The sequence below is a fragment of the Artemia franciscana genome, chromosome 9 (assembly GCF_032884065.1).
Source record: "Artemia franciscana chromosome 9, ASM3288406v1, whole genome shotgun sequence".
NCBI lineage: Eukaryota > Metazoa > Arthropoda > Branchiopoda > Anostraca > Artemiidae > Artemia > Artemia franciscana.
Window position 1 is genome coordinate 37650109 of NC_088871.1, and position 27964 is coordinate 37678072.

Consider the following 27964-nt stretch of genomic DNA (forward strand, 5'->3'; position numbering starts at 1 on the left):
GAAGGAATACAAAAGCTAGGTGTGATCCAAAAAATTAACTGATTTTTATGGAGTCCAAAATGAATGAGAAGGTGGTAAGTAGAGCTTTTATACTCTTGAAGTATAAGATGGATATAGAAACATTTCGTTGTCTTAGCATCTTTTTTGGCTAAAGTTTTGTATTCTGGTAAGAACAAGGTAGATATAAAAGAAATTTGCAGTAGGCCTACTGGTAATAATTTATGTGAATACGTTTTAGATCACCAGTCAACAGTAGTGGCCTAATACCAGAATTGAAGAGCACATAATGATCACAAAAATTTGAGTAAAGCCAAGTTAGCATTCTTCTCCTATAGTGTCCATGATTTGCTACAATCTTAGAGTAACTGAGCCTCAGCTTATCACTGATATCTTTGACAGCATGAGACTGGAGAGCATTCATAGAATCGCAAACTGTTATATCAAGCCAATAAAACATTTTAACACGAGGAATACTAAAACCACCACAGTATAGTGATTCTGAACAATTATTACCAATGAAAACAAGAAACTTGCACTTGTCAATATTTAGGTACAGGGTGATATTGCAGAAAGTAGAAGTATCTGACTTCACTGAACAGGCAAGACCAGACTCAGTTTGACTAATCAGAAGAAGGTCATCCACATAAGCCCGATATGAGATATCAGTTGGTCCTAGTAGGCATGTAGTTGATATTTTTGATAATACATTTTCAATACAAGCATTAAAAATATATGGCAAAAGAACTCCCCCTTGTCTTACACCACAACAAACAGGGATATGACCAAAATAAGAATTATCTAATGACTTAAGGTGAAGGTAAGAATGGGAGTACCAAAAATGAAGCACATGAATTACCAATGGATTTACTCCTCTCTGGCATAATGCTGTCCATGCTTGAGTATGACAAACACTGTCAAATGCTTTAGACAAGTCTAGGGTTGTGAAATGAAGTATGTGATGAGTGAGATGGGCATCTTTTAATAAAGACCTCAAAGCATGGTGAGCATGCTGACAGCCTAGCCCAGATCTAAAACCAAATTGATTATCATCATTTAGAGCAAGTTTAGTGATATAAGGTAGTAGGAGGTGTTCAAAAAGCTTTCTAAGAGTACAAGCTACTGTTATGGGCCTATAAGAGCTACAAGAAACTAGATCTTTTTCTTTTTTTAGAAGTGACATTACACTACTGCATAAGAACGAGTTGGGCACACACAAACTACTCAAACACATTTGAAAAAAAAAACAGTTGGAGATGAGATACTGGTTCAAAAGAATTTGGAACAAGATTCAAAACACTAATCCCATCAATATCCAAAGATTTTGATTTTAAACCCTTAATACCTTTAACAATAGCCTGCTTTTCAACTGGAATCACATATCTCTGACATAAATGTGATGGCAAATTTTTTTTGAGCAAACTTGAGAAACACTTATACACTGCATAATTAACTTTCGAAAATATTTTTGAATAATGCTTGATCCAAGATGGACAAGATATAATATAACTAGAACTTGCATCCAGAAACTTGGCAGAATTTATCATTTTTTGCCAATCACTATTGCTTTTTGGAAAAGTTTCACCAGAGTAACAAACTGCACAAATATAGCATTTATGTTTGAGTTTTGTCTTTTGATTTAGATCAAACACAGTACCCGAAGAAGGTCGACCACAGACAGACCAGATTCTTAACCAGAATTTGGCCTTATTCTTGACTTTTTTCAGCAAAGGATCACACTTCCAAATTGGTTTTTGGGTATTCTGCCTTACACAGATCAGAAGGATGGCCACATCTTCAGCTTGCTTTATACATAAGATAATGTCACAATAGTAGCAATTCGAATCAGCACAAGCATTGTCAATAATAGGGTACACATTATGCAAAAAAGATGAAAGGGACACGTACAGTGGACAGTAGAGCTCCAAGTGTAGCAAGGTAAAGAGGCATGTTTGCACTAGACCAATCACGTTTTTCAAACCACTTATGCAACATTGAGTGTTGGTTCAAGCATATGTCAGAAGTAACCATAATATCAAAATACAGAGTTAGTGATCATAATCTCTCTCATCTTCATCAACATGTACTGCTGAAGTTTGCAATGAATGATGGCAGATACTGTGGTCTAAATTTGAGACAGAACCACTACAGTGGATATATGTAAAAATGAGGTATTTTGTTAGGACCTTAAATACTAAGGGATACACTGAAAAAGTGCTTCCTTTTGTGTCAAGGAAATGGTGATGTCACAGTTTAAGTTGCCTATAAGCACCCACTTGTATCCCAGATGCTGAATACCAGATATGAGAGTGTTTAATTTATTGCAGGCATTTGGATAGCTGGAGAAGGAAGAAACAGATCTTCTATCATGGGGCAAATAGGCATCGATTATGATCATGTCTGCAAGCCAGATTGCAAGATAGTGTTCTGAGGATTGGTAGCAGCTAGGAGACAAATAGCTAGGCAGGGATCGCTTAATTATACAGGCAAGACCGCCAGAAGGCCTGCCTTGGGTATGGCGGATATTCATGATGAAAACAGCATGTTGAGAACTTTGCCTTAGAAAGTTTACACTGCAACTTGGGAGCAAATTTCATTGAGATCCGATCACCCATTCATAAGTTAAAAATACCTCATTTTTCTAATTTTTCAGAATTATATTAAATATATTTATGTTATTTGTAGGTCTTATTTCCCAAGTGATATTTTTCACAATCTTCCTAGCATCCTAGCTAAATTATGTTGTAAGCTACAAATTTAGCTCTAGGCTATATGAAATCAAAAGACAATAACTGCAGTTTTAGTTATTTTCCAACTCCTTCATCTCAACTTTGGATTTCTGATAGTCAAAGCATTTGTTTGATGTAAAAAAAATCTTCAATGCCTTTCAATTGTGTACATATTTTCATTTGCTCCTTCCTCACTAAAGAATTACTATCAATTTAGATTATGTTCACTCAAAACGAACAAAAGACACTGGCTTCATAACACTTCCTATGGCGAGTATGAACCCCCTCTAAACTAGATTCCTAAGAACTTGTCTATGGTAAAATTCTAGTTTGGTGACTTCTTGCTATCTCAGAAAGGGGTTAGGTTAGGAAAATGAGACTTTCGGGGATGGGTCTATAGGCTAAAGTATATCCCAGGAAGGTATTTTAAAGTGCCTACTCCTTCTCGCTCTAGGGGGCCCTGAAAATGCAATTCCTGATATTTGAGTAGAATTCTGAGCCATATCAATTTTTTTTCAATTTAGGAAATGTCTTTGCATATCTTTAAAACCTTATAAATTCGGATTGAGCAAAGTTGTGAAACTGAAAATAATTTTGTTGTACTTCATTCATGCAGAAGATCTATTTTGCAAGGTTTCACTTTTATAACACACATATTTTTGTGTTATATACGACAATCTAGAGGGAGTAGAGGTAGGTACTTCAAAATACCTTCCCGGGGATATACTTTAGCCTGTAGACCCATCCCCAAAAGTTCCATTTTTTTAACCTAACCCCTTTCCGAGATAACCAAAACTCACTAAACTAGAATTTTACCCTTGCCTATATTTGGTGAGATACCTCTAAACACCTCTTCTGTGAAGAACAAATTCACTTACTCAGAAATGTATGTATATGCTTTGTCCAACAGTTCTAACTCAACTAATAATATTTTTCTCACACCCTGCCATAATCCATAATAGAATGCAATAAATCTGATGTTCAAACTAAAGCAAGTTGTTTATCGAAAGGACATACAAACTTGCAACAAGGTGGAAAGATATCCATATGATTTCGTTCGTATTAGTTGTTCACATTGGGTTATACTTTGCTGGTGAACACTGGAAGCGTGGATGTATAAATTGATCCATCTCAGAATATTCAATAATTTTTCAAACATTTGCTATAAAAGTATAAATCCTCTGAAAATGGGGCAAAGGCCTTTTTTCGTAGTCTTTGCCCTCTATTAGATAGTCCCTGATACTTGGAAATGACAAGTTTTGACAGGAGGCTTAAAAATCCCTTTAAGACTTCCCAACATCGACAATTATTTTCTTTTTTTAATGTCCGGGAAGGATGATTGAGAGGCAAAACGAAACGAACAAATACGCACCATTTGCACGGTAAAAATTACGAAATTTATGTTTTTTCGATTAGAATCTTGAAAATACAGTTTGGAGAAACTTGGGTATCCAGAAATTGATCAAAACTTTGACAAATATTAGACCATTTTTGTAGGGGGAAGGGGGAGGGAAGCTGTTTCAAAATTACACAAGTTTACTTATGCTAATAACATTCCACAAGTACCTTTAACCTTGACCCTTAAGGGCGACTATCCCTCCCAAACGTCGTATTTTTCCGAAATGCATCTGAAAGAAATTTTGAGATAGCCATTTGTTAAAAAAAATCAAAGACCATGGGCAGCACATAAGCGCTGCCTAAGTAAAGAGCGATATGGACACAACGTATTTTTTTTGTGGGGGGGGGGTAGACAAGGGCACTTCGTATAGAAGAATTTATTGTAGAATCTTCGAAAGGGCACATTTGATTGAAAATAGCAAGTTCTACTTCCCTTTCTAACAGTCATAAGTGATTGGGGGGCATCCCCACACCCCTTCACGCCCCATCCTTTCCCTAAATACATCAAATAGTTAGCTTGTTATTTATTCAAAAAATTTATAGTTAGTTATTTTTCAAAAAATAGTTTGTTCAGCGTAGTTGAAAGGTCAAGTAAATATGTTTGGATTATACCTCTCGCCCCCCAGTGTCCCCAGGGCAAGGGTTTTAACTTATGCTTCGGGGGCCCCAATTGCATCAAATCAAAATTTTGAGATAATAATTTTGTTCAGCGTAGTTGAAAGGTCAAGTAAATATGTCGGGATTATAACTCTCACCCCTCAGAGCCCCCAGGGCAAGGATTGTAAGTTATGCTTCGGGGACATATAAGTTTTCATGGATAACGTGGTCGCATAAACCTCAGAAGAGGCTTATTGGATTGGAAATCAAAAATTCTAATGCCCTTTTTAATAATCAAAAGTCCCCCTCGCCCATCATTTCTCCGATAACATCCAACCAAAATTTTGAGATAGCCATTTTGTTAAGCATATTTTTTCGGTTCAGTAATTATATATTTGGAGATGACAATGCCAACACCAGCCCCAACGGCCCTCCGGGCAAGGGCTATTAGCTATACTAGTTACCCATTGTTAATATTTGAAATTTTTATAGAAAGGGTTGTCGTAAAAATTTCGGATGGGGCTCATTCAATTAGATATCAGAAGTCCTAGTGTCTTTTTTATGAATCAAATTAATAGGAGGGCAACTAGCCCCTCCCCCATCTTTTTTCCCCAAATGTATCCGATAGAAATTTTGAAATAGCCCTTTTTTATCCTTTATCTTTTTTTAAGTTTTCCAAAGATTCTTTGAAAAGCCTTTGGGGTTAAAATAGCCCCTCAGAACCTTGGGGCAAGGGTTGTAAATTACGCGCGCAAGGCATATAAGGTTTTTATGGAATGGATGGTCATACAAACTTTGGATGGGGCTCATTTGATTGGAAATTTGAAGTTATAGCGATCTTTAAAGAGTCAAAGGTGAATCGAGGGCGACTTGCCACTCTCCCATCCAACAACTATCATTTTCCAAAAAAATATCTCATCAAAATTTTCAGACGTCTATTTTCTTCTGCATAGCTTGAAGATCCTGCAATTATGCCTTTACGGACGATAACCCCCACACAGCCCACAGAACAAGGGCTGTAAGTTAGGCAATTCATTCACTGTCTGCACATACTATATGTTATTGAGAAAGGTATGAAAGCTTGACCGTAACTTTCCGAAAAAACAAAGGGCATTCAGGCTAACCTTCAGAGAAGGGTGAGGGGAGTGTTGAATTAAATCATAAAATTTAATTTGTATACGGGCGGCCAAAAGGGCGTAACCCAGGAATAACTGAATTTATTAATTTTTAGCGTTCAGGAAATGAACAAGATCTAAGAGCTCATATGGCACTTCTGACGAGGTCGGAAGAACTAAGAGCTCATATGGCTAGAGCTCAAGAAAATTTCTGTGAATCAATAGACAGATTTAAAAGGAAAATCAGAGATTTAATGCCGGTTGGGATTTCAAATAAGAACTCTGAAAAAGGGGGTCATTTTAAGTGTCAAAATTAATTAAGATCCGATCACCCACTCGTAAGTTAAACATACCTCATTTTTTTTCCAATTTTTCCTCTCCCTTCAGCCCCCCAGATGGTCGAATTGGAGAAAAACGACTTTATCAAGTCAATTTGTGTAGATCCCTGAAACGACTACCAATTTTCATCGTCCTAGCACGTCTAGAAGCACCAAACTTGCCAAAGCACAGGAACCCCCCTAATTCCCCCAAAGAGAGCGGATCCAGTCTGGTTACGTTAATCACGTATCTACGATGTTTGCTTATTCTACCCAACAACTTTCATCCCGATCTCTCCACTCTAAGCGTTTTCCAAGATTTCCGATTTTCCCCTCTAACTTCTCCCAATGTCACCAAATCTGATCGGGACTTAAAATAAGAGCATTGAGACATAAGTTCCTTCTAAATATCAAATATCATTAAGATCCGGTCACCCGTTCTTAAATCAAAAATACCTCAGTTTTTTCGAATTAAACCCCCCCCCCCCGACTCCTCCAAAGAGAGCAGACCCGTCCTAATTACGTCAAATACGTATCTAGAACTTTTGCTTATGCTTCCCATCAAGTTTCATCCCGATGTCTCAAGAGTAAGTGTTTTCCAAGATTTCCAGATTCCAAGATCTCTGTCCCCCCCTCCAACCCCCTATGTACCTGGATCCGACTCAAATTGAAAATGGAGCATCTGAGACATAAGATCTTTCTATAAATCAAGTTTCATTAAGATCCGATCACCCATTCGTAAGACAAAGATACCTCAATTTTCACTTTTTCATAGATTTCTGGTTTCCCTCTCCAACTGTCCCAATGTCACCGGATCTGGTCGGGATTTGAAATCAAAGTTTTTAAGTACAAAATCCTTCTAAATACCAAATTTCATTAGGGTCTGATCCACCGTTCGTAAGTTAAAAATACCTCATTTTTCTATTTTTTTCGAATTACCCCCCCCCCCCATCAAAACCTACAGAGAAAGCAGATCCCGTCCAGTTATTACAATTACGTATTTTGGACTTTTTATTATTCATCCCATCATGTTTCATCCTGATCTCTCCACTCTAAGCCTTTTCCAAGATTTCCGGTCCCCCAAACTTCCCCCAATGTAATTGGATCCGGCCGGGATTTAAAATAAAAGATTTGAGTTATGAGGTACTTCTAAATATGAAATTTATTAAGATTCAATCACTCCTTTGTAAGTTAAAAATACTTAATTTTTTCTAATTTTTCAAAATTAACCCACCCATCCCAAAGAGGGCGGATCCGTTACGATTGTGTTAATCACGTATCAAGGACTTGTGTTTATTTTCCCGCCAAGTTTCATCCTAATCCCTCTGCTCTAAACCTTTTCCAAGATTTTAGGCTTTCCCTCCTACCCCCTCCTTAATAACACTGGATCCAGTCGGGATTTAAAATAAAAGCTTTGAGACACGATATGCTTGTAAATATCAAATTTATTAAGATCCAATCACCTGTTCCTAAATTAAAAATACCTTCTTTTTTCTAATTTTTCCGAATTAACCGTCCCCCCATTCTGATACCTTGATCACCTTGAGACGCCTGCCAAATTTCATCGTCCTATCCTACCTAGAAGTGCTTAAACTAGCAAAACCGGGACCGACAGACAGACAGACAGACCAACAGAATTTGCGGTCACTATATGTCACTTGGTAAATAGCAAGTGCCATAAAAAAGAGATGATCAATTGACCAAAAAGGTAATACCAACATACCTACTGCTACTACTACTACTACTACAACCACAGAACTACATTTACAAATTTTGAGAAAATTTAAACTAAATCAAGACAATTTGTCGATGCAAATTCTCAAAAGAGTGTATCGTAGGATCTTGTGCAGCCGTCTTATTCCCAGGAATGTGTTGAGGAAGACCAGGAAACTGTTCCGCCGGCTTAAAAACTTTAAATCAAACAATTCATGGCAGCGAACTGTAAGCAAGGAGCAATGCTGCTCGATAGTAACCAAAACTCTAAAAACAGGATTTTGATGTCAATACATATATCAAAAGAATCGGCTTATAATTATGATTTCAAATATGTAAGATACATTAAGTTTAGTGTTACGTATCAAAAGCTCCGGGCCTGAGAAAATTAGTTTGATTTCCATACAAGGGGGGAAACACCCCCTAAAAGTAAATCAATCTTGAAGATAATCACACTGTCATGTTCAGCGTATTCGAGAAACCTGTTATATAAGTTTCAAGCTTCCATTTTCAAAATGTAGAATTTTGTATTTTTTTGCCAGAAGAAAGATCACAGAAGTGTGTTTATTTATTAGTTTGTTTTTGTATATTTTCCCCCACCACCTTGGGGGGGGGGTGATCATAACAAACCAATAATCCTAGAATATCGAGAAAGGCCTTATATGAGCAAAAAATAAAAGTATTAGTGCCCTTTTTGAGTGGCCAAAAATATTGGAGGACAACTGCCCCCCCTCGCTCGTTACGCTAAAGTTTTTTATTATTTTAAAAAGTGGAGTTGTGAGAAAGAGTCAAAATTTAGCGTAAAGAGGGGGGTGTTGAGGCGGGGAAGTCTTTTTCATATACAGAGTAATTTCTATTCGTTTTGAGTTTTGTTGCCGCTCCTTACTTGCAGTTAAAAAGCTTGTTTTTTTTATTTATTTAATTTTTCTACAAAAAAAGATTCTAGCTTGCAACTAAACTTTAAATTTTCAATGGTATAAGCTACCTCTGATGTTTCAACGACAATTCCTTCCATACTAAAGGGCATGGAAAAAAATGATGCATTGAAGCTATCCCTCTATAGGTAATAATTTTTAATGCAGTGCCAATGATGATTTTTTATTTCTAAATCCAGGCTTACGGTCATTGGAGGCTTAGACATTGTTTATCTTTCAGCATATTAAATATAAAAAAAAACAAGTTTTTAACTGAAAATAAGGAGTGACATTAAAACCTAAAACGAATAGAAATTATTCCTTATGTTAAAAATGCTGTCCCCTCCTCAACACCCCACTCTTTATGCTAAGGTTTCTATTGTTTCAAAAAGTAGAGTTGTGACAAAGTCAAACTTTAGCGTAAAGAGCGTGGTAAATAACGACGAAGACCACACTGCCTTTTCATCACAAACACCAAAAACAAGAAGAACAATAGGGAAATTTCTAGCTTTTAAAGCCTAGATTTTTTCGCTGCTGATTTTATAGGTCTATTTGTGAAAGGTTCTGTGTTAATATCTATTGGTTTTTATATAATATTTCGTAAGGTCATTTTTAATTAAATTTGTATATAGAACATTCAGTGAATATACTCCTAAATCCCTATTTAAAGAAATATTATTATTAATCTGAAATCTGATTTCAATTGCTTCTCGAACTACTTGCTTTATGCCTTGATCATTGCTAATAATGGCAGATTCTTCAAAAAGTATTTTCTGGCTAGAATTTTCGAAAACATGGCTTCTTAAAGCAGAATCAAAAGAAACAGAAGTAATATTAGAATTCAGAGCTTTGATGATATCATCTTTATGTTGTTGTGGGCGTTTCTCGAAATTCTGATGGGTTCTCCCTACATAAAATTTGCCACAGTCACATAGTATTTGATAGACACATCTTTGGCGAGTAACTGGAGTCTAATCTTTACCAGAATTTAGGAGATCTATGATTTTCAAATTATTGGTAAATACAACATACAGATAATTTTGTGTACATACTTTTTTAAGATTTCTAGATTACCCATGGGTGCGCCTCTCTCCGGGTTACTGGCGAATAATTATGTAGAACATGTTGAAAATTGGGCATTAAATTCATATTTTTTGAAACATATCTTTTGGGGACCTTATATGGATGATATAATTTCACTTTGGAAATTACTGATTTACTAGTACTGAGATTAGTAATTTTTAGCTCACCGTACATGAATAATTACAACGAAATTAGCATATCAATTTTTTTTTCGGCTAAATGTCATTCTCAAAGTTTTGATCGGATGATTTTGAGAAAAAGGGGTGGGGGAGGGGGCCTAGTTACCTTCCAATTTCTGCTACTTAAAAAAAACGATAGAACTTGTAATTTTATTTACGAGCCTTTTTATTAGTAATAAATATTCATAGCTTACCAATTAACTTACGTAACGAGCTTCTATATTCGTATATTTTATAACGTATATGAGGGGGTTCGTCCCCTCGTCAATACCTCGCTCTTTGCGCTAATGTTCAAATTTTTTCCAATTCTTTAAGAATGACCCCTGAATCACAAAGGCCATTTAATTAGAACAAATAGTTCTTTTGAAAATCCTAAGAATACTTTGGCGTAAAGAGTGAGGTATTAAGGAGCGGACGAACCCTCTAATATACGTAATGATTTTAGTTCACTTTAAGTTTTAATGCTGCTCCTACTTTCAGTTGAAAAAAACTTGGTTTTTAAATTTAATTTCTGAATGTTTTTGAATTAAGGCAGGTTTTGATTTTGGCTCACTGTATATGATTAATTAAAACGAAACATACATATTAATTTTAGTTTTGTTGGCTAAATGGTTTTCTCAAAGTTTTGATCGGATGATTTTGAGAAAAAGGGGCGAGGGGGGCTTAGTTGCCCTCCAATTTTTTTGTTTTCTTAAAAAACCCACTGGAAATTTTAATTTTATTTACGAAGATTTTTATTAGTAATAAATATGCGTAACTTATAAATTAACCTTCGTAACAAACTTCTATATTCATATATTTTTATCACGCATATCAAGGGGTTCGCCCTTTCGTCAATACCTCGTTCTTAACGCTAAAGTTCAAATTTTGTTCCAATTCTTTAATAATGACCCCTGAATCACAATGGCCATTTAATTAGAATAAATAGTTCTTTTGAAACTACTAAAAATATTATAGCGTAAATAGCACAATATTGAGGAGGGGACAACCCACCTCATATATATATATATATATATATATATATATATATATATATATATATATATATATATATATATATATATATATATATATATATATATATATATATATATATATATATATATATATATATATATATATATATATATATATATATATATATATATATATATATATATATATATATATATATATATATATATATATATATATATATATATATATATATATATATATATATATATATATATATATATATATATATATATATATATATATATATATATATATATATATATATATATATATATATATATATATATATATATATATATATATATATATATATATATATATATATATATTTGTTCACTTAAAATTTTAATGTTACTTTTACTTTCAGTTGAAAAAATTTGTTTTTTTGTATAATTTCTCATTGTTTTTTAAATACCGCTCAAAAATTTAGCACCCTCGTCATGAAAACTCTCTTCCCCCGTGATAAATTCCTCCTTTGAAATATCCTCTCACGTAGCCCCCTCTCCCGACCTCCCTACCCCCAGAAAAAATCCCCCTGAAAACGTCAGTACACTTGCCAATAATCGATGCTATATGTAAACAATGGGCAAAGTTCATAACTTGCAGCCCTTCTCCCACATTTTGCAGATAGGAGCCTGAAATCTCAACAGTAGGGTTCTCTGATATGATGAATCTGATGGTGCGATTTTCATTAAGATGTTATGACTTTTAGGGGGGTCCCCTTTTTTCAAAAAAGGTAAATTTTCAAGGGCTCGTAACTTTTGATGGGTAAAACTAAACTTAATGAAACTTATCAAAACTTTCGGGCATTTAATATAATCCATTTCTAAAAACGAACCAAAAACAAACAACAAAATTTTTACGCTACCGTTTTTACGCTACCATTTCAAGTTAACTACAGTGTATTCACGGAAATTTCTACTGTTTTAGTCGATTAGCTTAGGACTACATCCAACTCTATACAGAATCTGCATACACCGTTCTGCAGAAAGAGAAAAGAAAAGAACCTGAACATTTAAAATATGTATTTTATTCAGTAAGTTTGTATTCTTTTATCAGAGGAGGAGGCTCCTCTGATTTGTAGGGGGAGGGGGCTAATATTCATTACTTTGTATTCTTTTATCATAGCAATAACATATGTCTTCTTTTGAAACTCAGCAAAAGTATACAGAATACCCTGACATCTACGAAAAATTGAAGGCTTGATTTATAACAATCACTGGGTCTGAATACAGGCAGAATTATTAAAACTAGATTAAAATCTAAGAACAAACTATTTCCTTACCTGGATTTGATGTCCGCAACCGTATAGGACTATTGTTGCTTTTTAATGTTTCTACTGAGGCAAGAAAAGCCCACTGTTCCTTTTTCTGCTTTAAAATTTGATAATAAATATGAAATTACTGATTACTATTATTTACATTTTGATTCCCTAATTATATACATATCTGAAAAACATCAACTCTTAAAATGGCATTCGTTTTTTATGAACATTATTTACTCTTTCATTAGCTAATTGTTTACATAGAAAACATTCGAAAAACATACAAAAAGTAAAATCCTCACTAGATAAGGAAACATTTGACCTATTTAACGATTTTATTTTTCGTTCATCTGCGTCACATGGCTTTGGGGAGAAAGCCAACCTTATCCCTTCGGCCAAGGATTGTATGTTATGCAAATCGTTTATTGTTTACTGCAATATTTATTATCGGGGAAGGGGTCGTGTTTTAATCATTAAATTCAAAAAGGGGAATAGTATTTAGTTGAAGCTTTTGGGGAATGTTGAGAGGAGTCTTGAAATAAATCAAAACCACTATGTCCATGTAGGATATCAAAAGGGTGATTTTCAAGAATGGCTTAGGGTATTATTGATTTTTCCAGGGAAAGATTGGGAGGATGATTAATTGACCAAAAGGTAATATGTCTCTAGAAGTAGTACTAATATTAATGTTACTACTTTGGGTATGGCTACTACTAAGGATAAGAGATTAAGGTGAAAATTTCAGGGAATGTTGAGGGGATATTAAACTAAATCAAAACCCACTATTTGAGTGTAGGTTGTCAAAAGGAAGTTTCAACATTCTCCCAGAGACTGCTAGGGTACTAAGTTGAAACTTTCTAGAGATGCCAAGAAAAAGGCGGTATGTGCATACTGCTAGCAATGCTACTACTAATACTACAACTACAACTACTACTTAGGCTCAGGATATTAAGGTGGGGTTTTCAGTGAATGTTTAGGGGATGTGGAACTAAACAAAATACATTATGTGTATGCAGTCTATCTAAAAGGCGGATCATCCATATCTTAACCATATTGATACCGCCAAGGGGTGATTGACCCTTAAAAATGACTTGAAAGGTTACAAAAAACTATTTTAAGAGTCTGGTTGACAGTTTTTCAAGTTTACATCGCTACCTGTTACAAGGCTCCTGCAATGCCTGCAATTTAAAAAAGCAAAAGAAGTTATTGGTAACAAGTAAAGTTTTTAACTTACTTCAGAAAATTTGTATTGAAAACAATTATTATAATTTGAAAGAGAAATCAAATCTGAAGAAAAAAATATGATTACTTCTTAGCTATCTCATTGAAAGCAACTTTTATCAGGTTCAGAACCCTTTAGAACAGAAGTATGTAATTTTTTCTCTTAATTTAGAAATTTGTTATAGAAATGGCCTCTGCTCCTCAAAAATTAATTGAAATATTTAAAGAAGGCTTGTTCCCCCTGAAAAAGACGCCTGGCTCAATGAATTGTGTCACACCAGACCATGCACTAGAATCAGCACTAAATCTTGAAGTAAAGCAAAAAAGCAAATTAAGAGGTGTAACCTTGAAGCAAAGCAACAGTTGCAAAGTGGACACTGGCGTTGTCATTTTGCTCGAGATTATCCTCTTTCCTTCATTCAATGACAGGACGGGATGGGGTGACTGACTTTGACAGGAATATTTTTAGTCAGTTAGTATGTTTGAAGAACATGTACATCCTTATAGGTATGATGAACTGGCTTTGGGTGAATGTGATCACTTTTGAAACTTAGAAGTGGAATGGATTGTCTCAGCAGAGAAAATAGGATTAGACCCAGTAGATAATTATCTAAGAGATAATCATAATGCTTTCTTAAAGATCACAGTTCAAGCCCTGGAAAACTGCTTGAAACCTACCCAAAAGACTAAACGTGCTTTTGCCAACTCTGCGGAACAACTAAAAGAAGTTTTTATGAATGTTGATAAAACTATAAAGTCAACAACCGACATTCCAAAACAATATTCTTCAGCATGAACTCCTCCAGTACTCCCCTGTATTATTGCAAGTCCAATCCAACGGATTCAGATTAAGAACATGGGAAAATAAATCTGATCTGATAAACTTGATAGAAGAACTGTCTTTTTTCGATTCTAGGGCCTGCTCTTTGCCATTTTTTTTATGTCGCTTCGAAGCTTTCACCTATTCTGTACTTTATGATATTCTTAAGGACTATGAATCCATCAAGGAATGAAATATCATCAGGTTTTTCAAGAATGTTGATGAGTAAGATTTGTAGTCATCTCCCAAGAAATCTATGCCAAGTACATCTGGTTTCTCACTGTTATGATGGAATGAAAGATCCAACTTATTTACCGGTGTGCTTAAAAGACAGCAGTGGTTGTCATAGACGAAAGGGTGAGCAAAGTTAGAAGGTTAGTATGCCTATAGTGGAAGCATCCAACTTGGTGATTCCTGGCAGTCTGTTCTCAGAAGTTCTTTGGCCAAAGCTAACCTAGTAGGCTTTTTTATATGTTTTGGAGCAGTTTTGGTAGTACAAGTAGGAATATTAACATAATACTAGAAGGTTTCCCTGATCGTCACAATTTTGGGACATTGCCAAGAGAAGGATACATGGAACTTTTACCTCTTCTTAGTCTTAAGTTTTGAAGCACACACAAGGCAGACATTTGTATTGCAGTGTATACTGCTTCCAGCTTTAGAAATGGATTATTCTGTAATTGTTATATTCAAAATGGATAGTGGTGTCAGTCTAGAGTTCTTCGTTAGCATTTCCTCTTCTATTCATCCTAAAATATTCGTCTAAAGACCAAATTTGTCAGAAAAATATGAACTCCAATAGAAATACAGGTAGTTATGTGCTTCAAACTAAGTATATGAGTCAAAATACTATATTCAATGTAAACGTCTAAATCTCGATATATTTAATAAGCACAAAAATGAAATAAAAATTTGGAACATCGGCTAGATTTAGCATTAGTTTAAATATTAAGTTTTTCGGCCCCGTTGTAACAGCACAATTCTGAAATATCATTTTGACAGCCTAAAGAAATTGGGATTTTAAACGTTAATTTCCTGAACTTCAGAGTCCGTCCTATAGCCTGTGGCAGGGGTGTGGGGGTGCCCCCTCCCTAACATAGTGGCAGATTTGGGACTACGACCGCTTGCTACGGTTGGGGCTGGGACGAAAGGTATTTTTTTAATTGGTTTTTAAAAGTTTTGCATTCATTTTTAAATGTTGCGGATGCGGATTTGCATGTTTGAATATACTTCAAACTAAGTATTTGAGTCAAAATACTTCTCAAATAATAAATAATTACGTGTTTGTTATTTTTGTATTTGATAGGTATAGATTGGTATTTAAAATTCTCATTTTCAAACTGAGATAGATTTCTAATCAGTTTTTTTTGTAATCATGAGCTTTCCAGATATTCAATGTAAACGTTTAAATCTCGATACGTTTGTTAAGGACAAAAATAAAAATTTGAAACATCGGCTCAAATTCTGCCTGAAAACTGTGTGGGAGACAGAGGGTGGCATTAACTGAGATCTTCCCCGGGCGCTAGAAACGTCAGAACAACCCTTGCTAGTAGGATTCTAGCTGTCAGGAATTTTAAGGGTTTGACGGTATAAAATTCCAGCATAAGATATTCTTGCTATATTTGAAAGAGGTTGTCACGTTAATCAAATTTCAGGCTAAAAATTCTAGTTTGGGGACTTCTTTCTATCTTGGAAAGGAGAAGAGTCATGCACTTCAAATTCTCAGGAATATACCCAAAGCTTTAATGATCTTCTGAAAAGACATTTTATCGATCTCCACTGGTAAATAAGGAGTATTTTAAATAATTGACCCAGGAATAAGGTAAATATTCCACACACTCGAAGCATTTCTTATGCTCTTTCTGAACATAATTGCTCTATTTCGAAATTCAATTTTAAGCCCGTTATAGACCTTTGAAGATGAGACCCTTTTTCTTATTTTTATCTATATAAGACGTTTATAAACAACAACATTTACATCATAAACACCAAAAACAAGAAGAAAAATAGGGAATTTTTAAGACAGTTGGAAACAAATTAGAATGAATATTTCAGCCCTATTTCCATGAGCCGTCCTCAGCAATACACATAAGAAAAAACAACTTACGAGAGGATAAAGTCAATAAACCTAAAATGAACAGTTTTTCAAAACAGCCCCAGCATCCTTACCTCAGCGAAGTTCAACCAGGACTCTAATATTCATACTAATTTGTTTCCCACTGTCTTAAAAAATTCCCTATTGTTCCTCTTGTGTTTATGATGGAAAGGCAGTTTGGTCTTCGTCATTATTTTTACATCATCAAATACAAAATAATTGTAGTTCATACATTCCAATTTTCATTATGCTATACTTTACTCCCTCCCCACTCCCATGTGCAAATACAGTCCAAATTATATATTTCCCATGTGCTTTCTGATTTTTGATGTTGTTACCATTGATTCAATTTCTGGGTAAACTAGTTTAAACAAGAGTAACGCTAACAGAGGTATTTAAGCCGTATTTAAAATAAGGGAAAGAGGCATTATCATTGAGGGTCTGTAAAGGGTTTAAACTTTCATTTCCAAGTAAAGTGATTATTATTACATTCGAAAGAGCATAAAAAGGCCTAGAGTGACATGTTGACCCTATTTCTAGGTATTCATTCAAATGGCTCTACATTTACCTCTCCAATTCTTCTTCCTCCAGAGATAACCCACTTTCGATGAATTTTCACAGTATATGTGTGAGAGTGGAATCTTGCAAAATTGCCTAGATCTTCTGCTCAAAATTAGAAGATTACAATTTCAACAATAAATCAAAGAGCAAAAATACAACCTAGGAAGGTTTTATCAAAGCTACTAAGCCATGTCCACCCATTTTTCATTTCTATGACTTAGAAGAAACATCGCCAAAAATTTTAGATTTTGATGATTAGCCTACTTATAATAAAATTTACAATTTCTACAGAAATTTTCTCGTAACTTTTGTTGGATAAGGCTAAATTTAATAAGGGTAAGACTGGGTAAGACTGAATGTATCTTTAGAGGTTCTCAAATAATTTCAAAGTTGACAATTCTTCTTCTTCTGCGGGATTTCGTAGTTTGAACATGTTTCATTACACTCTTCACTTTGCTGGAATGCAGCCTATCTTGATTTAAAGGGCATATTAATATGCAATCTCATAAAATAAACTTAAAATAGAGTTAAAAGGCATATTTGTATTCAATCTCATAAAATAGACTGAAAATAATGAATAAATGCAGGATTATGTAGGATAACTAACGCAGTTAAGAAATTCTGAGCCCTACCGTAAAACCAAACAGGTGATTTAGCATTTAACATTCTTTTCCGTTGAACTCAACTTTTTTCCTTTTTTAAGTTTGTAATGGATACATAATTATCATTATTATTATATCGCAGTGCAGTCAGAATGCAATAGTAAATATTTTCTATAGTAAGGAGGCTAGTTCGTGCATATTAATCTAATAAATTCTCAGGAGGAAAGTTTTTTTTTGGAATGTTAAGATTGAGAACAGCCTGATAAACATCCCATGCTCTGCTTACGGTGTTCAGACATCATTTAATACAGAAATACTCACTTTGGCTGGTACTGTTGTATTTTTTAATCAGTCCAAGTTTGATATTCTTCGTCTATTCAAGGAGGCACACTCGTGCCTCTTTAAAGAGGCGAACCACGACAATGTTAAGCGATCTTCGGTTCCAGTGGTCGCAGAGGGATGGGGAGGGATGCATTTTGTAGCCCGAGCTCCAACGAAGAAACCTGCCAAATTTCATCCCCCCTCCGACTTTTCCTTCATGGGGAAAATCTGGCCGAAAGTACCGACCCACCAGCCCCAGCCCCCCTTTAACGTTGTCCGATCGGGGTGAAATTCACAAGTTAAGGTCCCATAGGGCCCAGGAGCTTATCCGCGAAATTCCACGCATAGCCATTTAATGTTCATATTCTTTTTTTTCTGCCACGCCTAGAGGTCACAGCCGACATCGGATCTGGGTGTACGAAGACTCATTCGACGCGGAATTCTCCGAGTAAGTGCCCTTGAAAGTTTCGTAGGAAAATCTTAACCCCCGATTTTCTAGCTTAGAAAAACCCATTTCCCCATTGAAGGTAAAATTTTCTCTTGTAATAACATAACTTGTTTGAAAAATTCTTACACTAACAGCGGTTTGGCGCAGCGGAAGCGTGCTGCGCTCGTATCCCAGTGGTCGGTGGATCGAAACCGCTAGCTGCTAACATTTTAAAATTTGTAAAATTAGGTAATTTTGTCAGTTTGAATTTATTGATACAGAAAGGGAGAAAATAAACATGGAAACATGTGATCAAAATTACATACTGGAATGTTCACAAGAATTTATACTGAAGCGGGGGTAAGGCTTGATGGAAGCAAGTTAAAAGAACCATTTAAATTGATTTCCTAATTGAAGCCGTTGGTGAAATTTTCTATTGTAATAACTTGTTTGATAACAAGCATAACAGCAGCTTGGCGCAGCGGAAGGGCGCTGGGCCCATAAACCGGAGGTGGGTGGATAAAAACCACAAGCTGCTAAATTTTTAATTAAGCTGCTAAACTGTTAAAATTATCAAAATTAGATAATTTTGTCAGTTTGAATTTATTGACACAGAAAGCGAGAAAATAAACATGGGAAATTATTATTAAATTACATCCACCATGGATTGTAGAAAAACGTACAGAAATAATATGAAAAAAACTTCATTTTCTTAAAGAGTTAAAGAGGCTGCGTCCCAAAGTCGAACCTTAAAACGTACAGGAATTAGGAGAGGCAGTAGGGGGGCTGCCGCCCCCCAAACCCCCCGCTTTTAAAGACTCTTTTGTACAGGTTTTTTGTTGTGGGGGGACTTAATTGTTACTAATTACTAGTTTCGGCGCAATGGTTCTTCTGTCCTCTTGTGTTTAACATTTTTTGAAGTTATTCCATTATTCATTCATTTCAATTTTTTGTTAATTAAAAGAGGGCCTATCCGAAGCCAAGAGCGGGGGGTTAGGGGGGCGGCAGCCGTCCACAACAAAAAACCTGTACAAAAGAGTGTTTCAAAGCGGGGGTTTGGGGGGCGGCAGACCCCCTACTGCCTCTCCTAATTCCTGTACGTTTTAAGGTTCGACTTTGGGACGCAGCCTCTTTAACTCTTCAAGAAAACGAAGCTTTTTTCATATTATTCTCGATCATAAAACAGTTTTTGTTTAAAGAAATTGACGTACTATAGTTTTTCGAAACGTCTGAAAACTAGAAATTCTTGTTATTTATTCTTTCCTCTTAAAAAACAAAACAAGAAAGATTTCTTTATCCTTCTCCTCTACCCTAGATTTTGAAAAATATAAGTTTGAGTACTTCTTTATCATGCAGCCCCCCCCCAGGTTAAAAGAATGTTTTAAACTGTTGTTCAAATGGTACAGATTAATCTAGTTTATTTTAAAGATTGACAACGCAAGTACATCTTTCTGAAGGCATGCTTCATGAATAATTTTGTCCTTTGATAGATAAATTTTGTAAAAATAATAATTTAAATTAAACATGTAAATGACCTTATAGCAAACAAAAATTATTTCTGATAATGAATAAAAATAAGCATCTGACGTCTTTTGGACTGTTTTTTTTTTATCTTGTAACCTTTTTTTTTACCATAGCGGTAAAGAAAAATAATTGAATAAACACAGAACTACTTTTATGTCCTTCCTTAATTCATAATTGTAAAAATTCGTTTTCATTAGTTTTTTCGAAATTAGACTTTAGAAAAATACAATTGTCCGAAAAAGCTAGCAGTCATTGTCAAAGAGTATTTGTAACTCACAACAGTAGGAACTAGATTAAAATAATAACTTAATTCCAGTAGTCGGTTAATCAGTGCAGTAATAAGCATCTGATCTCCGTTCCAAATAGAAAAACAACAAGATCTGAAAAAATGCCAGGTGTTGCCAAATGCTTGATAGTGTTGATGTTTTTTTCAGTCTAGCGATAATTCCTATTCTTTAAAGTTACTCATACTCTTTGGTCCTTGTTTTCATCCCAAGGAAAATAACTTTGAGTAAAAAAAAAAACTTTGTTATAAAAAATTTTCCATTGAAAAATTTTCTGCCAAAATATCTGCAGCGAAAGATTAAAAACTTGCTACATTAAGGTTTATATGAGGTTTGAAAGAAGATCTTTATAGCTGTTTCTTATGCTGAAACATCGTCAAAGGTTTGGAACAGGTGTGGAAAAAGTTGCAAAGCTGCCAGTAGCAGAATTGTAAAAGCTGCCAACACTTTTGCAGCACAACTTGTCTTTAGCTTAACCTCGGGATTCTTTTCAAAAACTTCATTACTTCTGGGATTACAAAACACACATTTACGTAAAACAACAAAACCAGCATCTAGTTACGCAATAAGGTGTAATGCAGCTCACCCATACTTATCAGTAGCGTTAACAACAGTGTCATATCTCAAAAGAACTTCAACAATTTCGATGCATTTCGTTTCAACAGCTTTGAACAAAACATCAGGACTGTCTTAAACATTAACTTTATTAGCTAAAAGCATCTTACTAAGGTTTAAATCGGTGTTCTTGGTAGCATAAAATATCGGAATTTTCCCATTTTCATCTTGGGCATTTATATCAGCTTCATTGCTTATCAATAAATTAGCCACTTCTTCCTGTTCATTTATAAATGTAATATGTAAGGGGGTTAAACCTTTTCCGTTCCCGTTACGACCAAATAGAGCATTAACATTAGCACCATACTTTAAAAAGTCTTCAACAATCTTGACATATCCTTTTTGATGTATGAAAACAAGAAAGGAAATAATAAATGAAAAGACAAAAATCAAATAGGTGAAAACGAGGATTTTGTCAGCCAGTAGCAAAATATCAAAAACAAGCAAATATTTTGACAAGAACCTCCGCCAAGTCGTCCTCAGTGCTAAAAAAAATTAGAAAGAGGCATATTCTGTTTTTTCAACAGCAGAATGCAACAACTCTATGTTACTTGCATCTTCGGGGTTTAAACCAAAACCATATTCTAGAAGAGCCTCAACAACTTCTTCAAACCATCTAACATAGCCACACACTGAAATTTTCAGACATTCTCTGTTGCTTTGATTATTAATGTCTGGGCTACACTTAAAAATATCCTCAATAGTCGGTAAACTTCCATTTTCAACAGCAAGGCGTAGTGCAGTTTTACCATTTCTATCCTGATTGTCAACTTTAGCTCCATACCGTAAAAGCAGTTCGACAATGGTTTCTTTTTTATTCAAAACAGCAATATGAAGAGGGGTGTCGCTATCTTCTCGTTTAGCATCAACATTAGCACCACTGTCCAAAAGTAGCTGAACAACTTCTCTGCTCCCTTTTTCAGCAGCACAGTGCAGTGGTGTATATTTGGCTATTTGGCTATTTGTGCGACATTTGGACAGATATACACTTTGAAGAGAAGTGGAGTAACTAAAAACTTGACCACAAGGATGAAGGATAACAATGACTTAAAAGTAAATTTTCACATAGCAACACTGAAACTCAATGATTTTTTAGTCTGAATACGTTTTAAAAAGCAGCAGCGTGAGAAGAAGTACATCTCTTCTTGCAGAAGAGAAGAGTTGCATAAAACTCGTGGGAAGAGATATTATAGAAGACATACAACATTTGGTAAAAAAAAATATATCAAAAACGAAAACAGTTCTTTTTGTTTTGTAGTTGCTCTTTTTAGAGTTTTGGTTCCTGTTGGGTCGAATTACTTACAGTTCATTACCACAAACTGTTTGATCAATGCTCAAACACAGATATCAGGTAGCGCAGTAAGAAATAAAGACCAACCTTTTGGAAAAAAAAGTCTGAAAAATTATATACAACTTTAGAAGAAAACAATCTTAAAAATATATTTACCAAATTTTTACTTTCAGCTACAGTTTACAGTTTTTTATGAATCAAGTTTTGGGGTCGCTTCCATTTCAATCAACTATTCCCCAAGAGGGGAACTCTTTTTTTATTATATTGTTTTATCTCAGGATTAGCCTTCATACACGGTTAAGTATCACCCGTCTTACAACAACCTCTTGCCACCCCCAGTGCAATGGACAAGTATAAGGGATACATTAAACCTTTAAAGATGTAATGACTGACGTGATTTCTGGGAGGAACACCTTCCATTCGCAATTTTTCGACTAAATACCGCACTACCAGTAGCACTGCTCGGGAGGCTGGGGAAATTCAGATCATAAGCTGAAATTTTCTCATTAACTTGCAAAAGAGTCTGTTGAATTCCATTAAGCTTAGAAGCAATCCTGGAGTAAGCAACTGCTGGAATACAGGGAACTGGAATGCTGGAATCAGAGTCCATTTTCATGAAAATAGTCTGTTAATCCAATTCCAAGTCAAAAACATAACCATGGGCAAAACATGTCTTAACCGCATGAAAGCTGAATGGTAGTTAGCTAAATTTCAGAAGCTCAAAATGCCAATAAGCGTTGGCTCTTGCTATCTATTCCCTGCAATTTAAGGGAGACACACTCCCAGCAGGTACAACAACGCTTGCTACAGAAAATCTCCCCTCTTCTGCTCACTTATAAGTAAAAATTTCCAAAAATAATTAATGAGTCTATATGATTTGATAATTATGACCATAGGATAATCTCTCGCTTACTGAAATGCTGCGTAATAATTTTACTCAGGGTCACGAACTTTAATCCTTTGCCAGGTAAAATTTTTGATCAAGCTACAAAAAATTATTTTTCAAATTTAAGGGGGGGGGGAGTTTTTATTCCAGATTTCAATGAAAATACCAAAAATCAAGATTTTTCAAAACTCCCTCTTGCCGTTGGTGTCCCTAAGCTCTACTGTTTAATCTTGAAACTTTCTCTAATTGTCAGATGAAGACAAAATTATAACTAGGAACACAGTGGTAAAAAGATGAAAAATTAAACAAATTTTGAATCAAATTTATGAATTTATTGTTATTAAGGAATTTATGCACTATTTTTATTGTATGTCCTTGAAGATAAACCTACTAAGCAAGTATAATTTTTCGATATTTATATCAGACTTGATATGAAGTTTGATCCACTGAAATTGGGTCTAAATAGTACATACTAAGTAACAGAGCACTAAAGCAAGAATGTTCTTGGGTAGAACATATACATAACAATAGCATTCATGTCTCTTAATCAGGCTAGGTTTTTTTTAAAGCATATCTATATGTATGTATATAATCTTGCATAAGTAGGATGTAGCTGGCTGTAATGTATTCTCAGGAACTAAGCCTGTAGACTTTGATGAGTTTTTCTGCTCAGCTCATTGTTGGAGGCTGATGAAGCAAAATATGCATTTTTCAAAGGGATTGCCCAAATAAGGGTAATTTCTCAAAATCTAGATGGCACAGGCCTTCCTACCCTAATTGCCCCCCTCCTACTACTTGACATCACTTGAACTAAGCATGTAGACTTTAACTACCGCCTCTGCCGTCTCGTCCTTGGATTAAAAGTGTATGTTCATGATTAATTATGTTTCAGATGAGTCTCTGATTATTATGAGAGATAATTTTCATCTGAGTGGCTATCGAAATATTTTTTATTTTGACTATGTTTACATTTCCTTTAAGTCAAAAATTGATCTTTTAGATACATGAAGTACAACACCAAGAGTTCTCTGAAGATGAATAGTTGTGAATGGTTTTGTGTTTCTCTCAACTCTGATGAAGGTTCCCACCTAACATACTTTGATGTAAGTTCTTGGATGTTTCTTAAAATTGTATTCCTGTCTTTGAAGTACAGATATATTGGAAGTTTAGAGAGGGGGGTCATTTTAGATATATCAGGTTTCTACTAAAAATGAATCCTTGTGCATCCGACCCTAGGTGCAACTAAAACCTTGTTTAACTGAATCCCATTCAACTGAACCCTCAGGCAACGCAACTTCTGTTTAACTTAAACATTGTGCCACTGAATCCCATGCAACTTATCCCACTCAACTGAACCATCATCTACCTCACTCCTTGTGCATTTGAGCCCTTGTTTAAACTTGCTGTTAATTCTGATACAGGAATGATAGCTATTATTTAAATTCATCTTAATAGAAACAGTTTATTATGGAAACAAATTTATGGGAATTTTAAAAAAGAACTGGAAATGCTATAAGTCTCCTTTTTCTGTTTTATTTCTCCAGTACTAGTAGGGCCCTAGAATACCATAGCGAGCTGTTTAAGGTCATTTGGAAGCTAATATTTATATTTACGCGCTTTTTGTAGCTCTTTCATGACAATACCATCATAAAACGCCTTATGGCACCATAATATGATTTTAAAGTCTTTTTTTAGAGTATAAAGGCTTGAAAACATAAAAGATTTACCATTGAAATATCCATGATCAAAAAGTCGAAAACCCTTAAACTGGTGTTTAAAATCCCCTCTTGAGTACACCCCTTCTCAGTCAACTTTGAAGTGAGCCAATTTCTACCAAGAAAACCAAGACTATAGCTTTTCACATGAAAAAATCCCTTCAGCCCCCAAATATTTGGCTGGACAGTATGCAAATTATGTATTATACCTTGCAAAAGCTTTTGGGAGTTATATTAGACCCTAACTTGACCTGGAAGAATAAAATAGAATTGGTGAAATAACCTTGTTTAAAGAAACTTTTCATCATGAAACAACCAGCAGGCACAAAATGGGCCAGCCCTCCAATTGTGATGCTGGACTTCTACAAGAGGTTTATACTTTCCTAGATGGAATACGCCTTAGAAGCATTTGGAGGCTGCTCCAAGACAAGTTTGGCAAAGCTGGTAATTATTCAGAACATGGCAATAGAGTTGGTAATGGGTCTCCCAAATCATAGACCAAGTTATAAACTTAGAGTTCCTTCTGGAATCCCTACACTCAAACAGTCCGTGGTAATGAACTGTAGTAAGGAGCGACCCAGCTTATTAATAACCAAAGCTCTAAAAAACTGAATTTTGATACCAATAATTACATCAAAAGAATCACATTTTAATGCTGATTTTAAATATATAAGTTTCATCAAGTTTAGTCTTACCCATGGTTTTTTAAAGCATATCTATACTTATGTATGTAATCTTGTGCAAGTAGAACGTAGCTGGCTGTAATGTATTCTCAGGAACTAAGCCTGTAGACTTTGATGAGCTTTTCTGCTCAGCTTATTCTTGGAGGCTAACGAAGCAAAATATGCATTTTTTCAAAGGGAATGCCCAAACTAGGGTATTTTTCAAAATCTAGGGGGCACAGGAATTCCTACCCTAATTGCCTCCTTCCTCCCATTTAATATCACTAGAACCAAGTCTGTAGACTTTAAATACCGCCTTTGCCGTCTCTTTGCTGGATTAAAAGTGTATGTTTATGATGAATTATGTTTCGGATGAGTCTCTGGTTATTATGAGAGATGATTTTCATCTGAGTGACTATGGAAAGATTTTCTTTTTCTGACTATGTTTACATTTGCTTTAAGTTGAAAATTGATTCTTTCAGATACGTGAAGTAAGACGCCAAGAATTCTCTGAAGAAGAATAATTGTGACTGGTTTCATGTTTCTCTTGACTCTGATGAAAGTTCCCAGCTAGCATACTTTAATGTAAGTTCTTGGATATTTCTTACAATTATATTCCTGTGTTTGAAGTACAGGTATATTGGAAGCTTGGAGAGGGGGGTCATGTTCAATGTATCAGGTTTCTACTAAAAATGAACCCTTGTGCATCTGACCCTAGGTGCAACTAAAACCTCGTTTGACCAAACCCCATTCAACTGAACCCTCAGCCAACCCAATTTTTTGTAGAAGCAAAAACTTTTTTACTGTCTTGTAGAAGCGGGTCCGCTTATACTAAAGCAGGAGCAGTCGCGGTTTATATTTCATTCAAGATGTTAAAAAGGAGTTTGAGAAAATTCTAATCCAGTAAAGCCAATTAGAAGCACTTCAGAATTGAGAAAATTGACTGACCAAAATTACTGCCACAAATATTGCAAGGTCTTTGTCGTATTGGGGGGTTTGGTCTTCTAATATATGACCCTTGAGATTACAATTAAGTCTTAACCTGTTTTAGGGGTTGAAGGGCACGGGGTTAATTTACAGGAAAGGCGTAGGTGGATTTGTAAAACAAAATGTTTTTTTTTTTTTATTTCAACCCTTGGGATTAATTCTACACTTCGAGGAGTTTAGCTGCTCAGTTCATGAAGTAGTTGTCTGCAGCTTTCTTGCAGACATCAAAAACAACATGGGTGTCAACTTTTGAAAATGCTGCGGGGGGGGGGGGGTCCTGGAATTTTTAATGAAGATACAGAAATAGTAAGTTCAAATTCTAGGAGGGAGGTCGTTTTTTCCTCTAGATTTTTAATGAAACCCCCCCCCCCCCAAAAAAAAACAGATCCCTCCCCATTGGTGATCCTTGGGGCATTGTTTAATCCATAAATATTCTCTAATAGTCGGACGAAAACCAAATTACAACCTTAGATTGGACAATTATTGTAAAAAACTAAGGAAATTTTTAGCGAAAGTTTATCATTTTGAAAGAATGTAATTATCTTTTGCACTTGTTTTTATTGTATGCCCTTGAATAAAAAACCTACTAAGCTAGTATTGTTTTTCGATATTTAGTTTGAAATCGATATAAAGTTTAATTTATCGACATTGGGCTTAAGTAGTGCGAAATAATAAGTAACAGAGGACTAAGGCAAGAATATCTTAGGATAGGCAGAAGATAATTATAACAGTAGCATTCACATCTCTTACTCAGGCTATGTTTTTCAAGTTTATCTAGACATTTGTATATAATCTCGCATAATTAGAATGTAGTTGGCTGTAATATATTCGCGAGAACTAAGGCTATAGACGTTGACGACCATCTCTGCCAAACTCACTCTAGTTGGCTCATAAAGCACGAAAGACATTTTTCAATAGGAATTCCAAAAAAGGATATTTTCAAAATCTAAGAGGATACAGAACCTTTCGAACCCACCCCCCTCCAGTTAAGACATCCAGAACTAACCATTTAGACTTTAACTCCCATCTCCACCACCTTCCCTGCTTCAACTTTTAAGTGCTATAGCCCAGACAGCGCTGTGCTATTGAAGCAGCAAGATTTGCATGCACAGTTTCCCTGATATATGAGTTACTGCAACGTTGGCTCAGACAACAATTACACTGGATTAGAAGTGTATGATTATGATGAAATATGTTTCGGATGAGTCTCTGATTATTATGAGAGATAAGTTTCAACTGAGTGACTCTTGGAAGATTTTCTTTTTCTGACTATCTTTACTTTTACCTTAAGTCGATAATTCATTTTTCAGATGCCTGAAGTACGATGGAATTATCCGAAGAATAATGGTCGTTGTGACGGGTCCGTCTTTTTGTCGTCCCATGGAGGTAAGCAGCCAAGATACTTCAATGTAAGTTTTTGGATATTTCATATTGAACCTCTGTCTTTGAAGTACAGGTATATTGCCAGCTGGAGAGGGGGTGATGTCTGATAAATCCGTAGTTGTTGGTTAAAATGCCTAAATTTGAGCAGAGGGAAAGAAACAAAAATAAAATTTGTTTATTGTTCTATTAGATTTTAATTCAATTTATTAAATTATTTTATTGTTATAAGTCTATATTTATTTTTAAA

The 27964-nt window shown here is 35.0% G+C and overlaps 1 protein-coding gene and 1 long non-coding RNA gene across 2 annotated transcripts in view; one reads left to right on the forward strand and one right to left on the reverse strand.

Annotated features, from left to right (window-relative positions):
* Nucleotides 1–12502, reverse strand: part of LOC136031375 (bis(5'-nucleosyl)-tetraphosphatase [asymmetrical]-like) — a 39465-nt gene extending 26963 nt beyond the window's left edge. The window contains exon 1 of the mRNA XM_065710884.1: nucleotides 12345–12502. The gene's annotated coding sequence lies outside the window, so the exon portion shown is untranslated. The remainder of the gene's footprint in view (nucleotides 1–12344) is intronic.
* LOC136031376 (uncharacterized) lies at nucleotides 1–27964 on the forward strand. The gene is made up of 4 exons (XR_010618500.1): nucleotides 1–74; nucleotides 23971–24073; nucleotides 25830–25932; nucleotides 27645–27964. It is a non-coding gene; the product is annotated as an uncharacterized LOC136031376 (long non-coding RNA).